The 5,955-nt window shown below is 40.3% G+C and overlaps 1 pseudogene across 1 annotated transcript; it reads right to left on the bottom strand.

The window, feature by feature from the left end:
* Positions 1 to 2,729: 2,729 nt before the first annotated feature.
* LOC122679962 lies at positions 2,730 to 5,708 on the bottom strand (annotated as a pseudogene). The gene is made up of 2 exons (XR_006336580.1): positions 5,576 to 5,708; positions 2,730 to 3,820 (listed from the first exon to the last, which is right to left on the bottom strand). The product of XR_006336580.1 is annotated as a eukaryotic translation initiation factor 3 subunit E-like (transcript).
* Positions 5,709 to 5,955: the final 247 nt, after the last annotated feature.

Raw genomic sequence — 5,955 nt, 5'->3', positions numbered from 1 at the left:
ACTGAACAACAACACGTGGAGACACAGATCCTTTAATCTAGCTGCACTGGTTACTGAGTGGTCACTGCTTTCCAGAAACTCTTCTCTCCCTTCGAAGGGTCAGCATGGTACCATGGGACCAAGGAGTCTAAAATCACTAGCTAAACCAACAAGAGATGGCTGTGTTAAATAGAGTGACAAAGTCTTCGTTTAAATGAGAAAAGTAACTGACAAATGCAACTGAATCTCCAGTTCATTTCTCAATGCATTCTCTTCCTTTGAGCGGTCAAATGCAGGTGGTAGCTTAGTGAGGTAAAGAAAGACAGCCAGGGAGGAAGTCAGTCTCGAGGACATAATTCATCCAGGCCCAGGTGAGCTGCTCTGTCCTTCACAGAGAACAAAAGTCTTTAGTAACTAAGGTGCCACTTCACTGCTCTTGAACTCTTCTCTGCAAGGCTCCATCTGTTTTTGTAAATAAAGCCTTCCTTCATTCATTGTATATACACAGTGGTTTATTTTTTGTGTTTCTTAGTTATAATTAGCACATTCATTCATGCCTTCCTCAAATAACACTCTAAACACCTTGACTAGGGTTTGTTTTGCACTCTGGCAATAGAGTTACATTATGTATCACTAATATCACCCATCCTTTATAGTAAGAAAGTAATCTTATTTTTCTAGTTTCTACTCTCTTTCTCTCCTCTGTCAGCATTAGCCACAAGCCATGGTAATGCTGTATTCAAATTTCAAAGTCCTGGAAGAAGTAACTAGCTGATTCAGGGTCTATGAAGTTATGGTAGTTTTGCCTTATGCATTTTGAGTACTGAGTTGAACTGTGCAGTACTTGGATAGACTCACTGTTCAATAGATGGGTTTTAGGTGACTAGAATTGTTATAAACAAACTTTTGGACAATTTAAAGAAATGCACCTTAATGACTTGGTACTAGATTTTTCTCCCTATTTCTGACTGTGTATGGGGGAATATTTTTAAATTATATTATCCATAATGATTACCATCACAAAAAATTAGGTTGCTGTCTCAAACTGTAAAGAGTCTTATGTGACCTCAGGATAAAAAAGTATTCCGGGCAGCTCTTGGTAAATTATCCCATGATCTAAATAGCCATTTTTTTTTAAAAAGAACTCCATCAAAACTGGGAATATGTAAGTATTTTTAAGTGTTAGAGTAACAAGTACAATAGTAGCAAAAGCTTGCTTCCACAAATTGTGATAAGGTTTTGTTCAGTTGCCCAGTCATGTCCAACTCTTCACGACCCCATGGACTACACCACGCCAGGCCTTCCTGTCCCTCACCATCTCCTGAAGTTTGCCCAAGTTCATGTCAACTGCATCAGTGATGCCATTTAGTCATCTCATCCTCTGTTGCCCTCTTCTCCTTCTGTCCTCAATCTTTCCCAGCATCATGGACTTTTCCAATGAGTTGGCTGTTCATATCAGTTGGCCAGAATACTGGAGCTTCAGCTTCAGCATCATTTCTTCCAATGAGTATTCAGGGTTTATTTCCCTTAAGATTGACTGGTTTGATCTCCTTGCCATCCAAGAAACTCTCAGGAGTCTTCTCCACACCACAGTTCTAAGGCATCAATTCTTTGGCACTCTGCCTTCTTTACAGTCCAGTTTTCACAATCGTACATGACCACTGGGGAAACCATACCCTTGACTGTATGGACCTTTGTTGGCAGAGTAACGTCTCGGCTTTATAACACACTGTCTAGGTTTGTCAGCTTTCCTGCCAAGAAGCAATCGTCTTCTGATTTCATGGCTGCAGTCACCATCTGCAGTGATTTTAGAGCCCAAGAAGAGGAAATCTGTCACTGCTTCCCCCCTTTTCCCCTTCTATTTGCCATGAAGTAATGGGGCCAGATGCCATGATCTTAGTTTTTTCTTAATATTGACTTTTAAGTTGGCTCTTTCACTCTCCTCCTTCATCCTCATCAAGAGGCTCCTTAGTTAACAACAAGTGATCACAATTAATGACAACATTGTGATTCCTGGGACTGAATCATGATGATAATCACAGCAGCTCAACCTGTAAAGTAATGCAATCTGTGTCCTACTTTGCATAAGATATTGAACCAAATTGTCTTTCTTGAAATACATTCTATATAAATCAAATACAGTATATCAAGTAATAAACTCAATGTCTCTTTGAAACATTTTTTCAAGTCAGTTTTTATATTGGGGAGTTCCCTGGGGTCCAGTGGTTGAGAATCTGCCTTCCAATGTAGAGGACACAGGTTCGATCCCTGGCCCAGGACAATCCCACATGCCAAGGGGCAGCTAGGCCTGTGTGCTGCAACTCCTGCACGCTGTAGAGCCCACACTCTGCAACAAGAGAAGTCACTGCAACGAGAAGCTTGCACTCCACAACTAGACAGTAGCCCCCACTTGCCCTGACTAGAGAAAGCCTGCGCACAACAAAAAGACACAGTGCAGCAAAACAATAAAAAGCTTATGTTGAAATAATTTCAAATTTACCAAAAAGTTTTAAGAACAGTACAGAAAACTTTGGTATACACTTTATACAGATTCACCAAGTGTTTTAATTTGCTACATCTTTTATCAGTCTGTTATTTTTTGGACCATCGTAGTGTGGGTAGCCTACATCATGTCTGTGTGCCACAACTACGGAGCCCAACCTCATGCCCGGGCTTAGTTGCTCTGCATCATGTAGGATCTTCCTGGACCAGGGATTGAATCCATGTCCCCTGTATTGGCAGGTGGATTCTTTTTTTTTTTTTTTTTTTAAATGAAATGGTCAATTTTATTCAAATTCTCCAAAATTTATACTAAATACGCTGTTTCTAAAAGGTTTCACCTTTATATAATGGTTTTATTATTTCACCTTTCCTTTAAAGGTTTTTCAATTTTCCTGTACAAGTTCTTCAATAGAAGCCAGAGTCCTGAGCTGCCCAGTTAGGAGCCTCTGACCTACTATTCTGATTAAGTTTCTTCTCAATATTCATGGCCAACATCTGGCTTCTAAATGAAAGGCTTTTGGTCTTTTCAATCACTTGCTGATAGGGTGAGACTGCATTGTTACCCATAACCACATGACCTAATTTAGAATCAATCTTGGCATCCAGCCTTGCATTTCTAATCAAATTTACAATCCACCTTTCAGCTTCTTCTGGAGTCATGTTCAGTTTATCTGCCAACATGTTAATGCTGATACACTGATGGATGCGACAAAAAGTCTCAAATATGAAGAGACGGGCATTTTCAATGAAATCCTCAAGACAAGCCACCAAGAAGAAATCATTCACTAGTACTGATTCACATTCCCTTAGCTTTTTCTGAGCCCCATCAAAGTCAAAATTGACATATAAGCATTCAACAAATTCTGTAATTGGGTCTTTATATGTGTAAGACTCCTGTTGAATAACTTTGACCAGATCTTTTAGCACCTGCCGGCGTTTTCGAACATCTTTGTTTGTTATGACTGCTGTGGTCAAATAGCGAAGAATATGTGGAAGAGATCAATAATGTTATCGCGCCCTTTGGGGTGATTGAAGAAAACAAACAGAGACCAATGTATGAGCCATGTCCGCTGCTGAAGAGACTGAAGTGGAGAACTCACAGAATTATTATCTATGGTCTCTTTTAGCCGTGTCAGGTCTTCCATGGCTGCATCCCAATTCTGCATTAAGATTTCAGAGGCCAGTTTTCCCCAGAGTGAACTCAAAGCATTTCTATCTGTTGCTGGAACCAACACTCTAAAGAAGTAAAGATATTCTGCTGCTCCAGAGTAATTTCCACATTCATACTGGAATTTTGCATACCTGTACAGTGTATCTAAATATTCCTGGCAGGTGGATTCTTAACCACTGGACCACCAGGCAGGTCCAAAGATTATGTGTTCTTACAAAAGAGATGTTATGCCCTTCTCAAGGTATTCCTTCCATGATGGACACGTGATATCCATCTCCACTGGCAATTTAACTTTGGTTAATTAGTCAAAGTATAGTCTTAATTCTCCCTGTTTGGCTACTGGTTTTCCCACTTGTGATTGTTACACAATCTATGGGGTCATGTCTATTCTTTAGACCATGTTTGCACCATATGTCAGGACCATTACAGAATTTCTAATGTTTCTTTTTTCTAAGTGTGTAATGATTCTTGCTATGTTTCTGTAAAAAAAAAAAAAGTTAGCATGTCCATATATAATGTTGATATCTAATTGAGTTCAGTAGAATATATAGTGGTTGAGACTACAACCTCTAGACTTGCATGGCTTGGGTTTGAAATTTCAAACCTATTTCACCACTTTTCTGCCAGAAAACTTTGATAAGTTATCCTGTGCTTCAAATTTATCATCTATAAAATTTGGAAGGTGAGAATACTGCATTGGCTATACTCCAATATAAAATAAAAAGATGTTATAAAGGAAAAGAAGAAAAAACAACAAAAAAAGAAAGTGTTCCCTTTTATCATCATCTTTTCTTATTTAAGCTGCTGATGTTGTTGATTACATAGTTCTACTTAGAAAACAGATGCATAAACACTTCTTCCTTTCCTTGGTGTATTTTCTATCTTAGTTGTTATGGATGCAAGTCTTCCTTTAAAATATGCTTTGTGTGTACTAAAGTAAACCAAAGCTGAAGCTGACCTCACAGCACACATCATCATTCCTTCATTTCTCCAGTTTTCCGTTTGCCTCCTTCAATGCTCCCGATTATCTTTTGTGCCTTTTGAGATCAGGGTTCCTCCTGTGACCCTCTTGAATGGAAGGTATTCCGGGCTTAAAAGTCAGACAGACTTTCATTTTTTTTTTAACTTTTTATTTTATATCAGAGTTTAGCCGATTAACAATGTTGTGATAGTTTCAGGTGGGCAGAAAAGGGACTCAACCATATATATACACGTATCCATTCTCCCCCAAGCTCCCCTCCAGGCGGCCACATAGCACTGAGCAGAGTTCTCTGTGTTAGTAGGACCTTGGTGGTTACCATTTTTAAAATAGGTGTGTGTACATGTCCATCTCAACCTCCCTAACTATCCCTTCCCCCTTGGCAACCATAAGTTCGTTCTCTAAGAGATAAACTTCCATTTGAAACTGGGATTTACCACTTACCAGCTGAGTGAACTTGGGAGAATTGCTTAGCCTAGAAGAGGGAGACAGAGTTTGAGATGGTTGGATGGCATCACCCACTCAGCGGACATGAATTTGAGCAATTTCCGGGAGTTGGTGCAGGACAGGGAAGCCTGGAGTGCTGCAGTCCATGGGGGTCACAAAGAGTCGGACACGACTGAGTGACCGAACAACAAAACAAGTCTGAACCTTGTCTGTAAAATGTAGAGTAGTTGCAAGGTTTGGATGACACTAAGCAAAATTCTATATGTAAAAGCTTAAAGTATTTTGTCTGGAGTTCAAGGTACTTGTCAAATATGGCATCCTCTTGCTCAGCTCAGTCTGGGAACCTGTGTTGGCCTCATGAGTCTCTCTCCATGGAGTCCCTGAAACTGGTCCAATTCCCTTCAGGACAGGATTTCTTATCCTGGGAAGATAGCAAGCATCTAGATGATGAGGTATTTTCCAAAAGTACCTCAACAGGCTAGTCCAGGTTTTCTTACCCTGGGAAGCAGAGATCCTAAAGCTCTGGAACCCTGAAGACTGCGTGAAGAACGCTGGGGTTGCGAAGGCGTGAAGAGCAACTTTGCCTATTCTCACTGGCGTGACTGTTGTCCGTGCTGACATAGCAGACATTCTTGCCCTTTCTAGTTCTGCTCCATAGCAGCCCTGCTTCTTTTTCCATTTTTTTAAAATTTTTTTATTGGGGTGTAGTTGCTTTACAATGTTATGGTAGTTTCTACTCTACAGCAAGTGAATCAGTTATAGATGCATGCACACTCAGTCATGTCCGACTCTTTGCAACCCCGTGGACTGTAACCTGCCATGCTCCTTTGTCCATGGGATTCTCCAAGAAAGAATACTGGAATGGGTTGCCATGCCC

The sequence above is a fragment of the Cervus elaphus genome, chromosome 22 (assembly GCF_910594005.1).
Source record: "Cervus elaphus chromosome 22, mCerEla1.1, whole genome shotgun sequence".
NCBI lineage: Eukaryota > Metazoa > Chordata > Mammalia > Artiodactyla > Cervidae > Cervus > Cervus elaphus.
The sequence above is the reverse complement of the archived record's forward strand: the minus strand, read 5'-3'. Positions and strand labels throughout refer to the sequence as shown.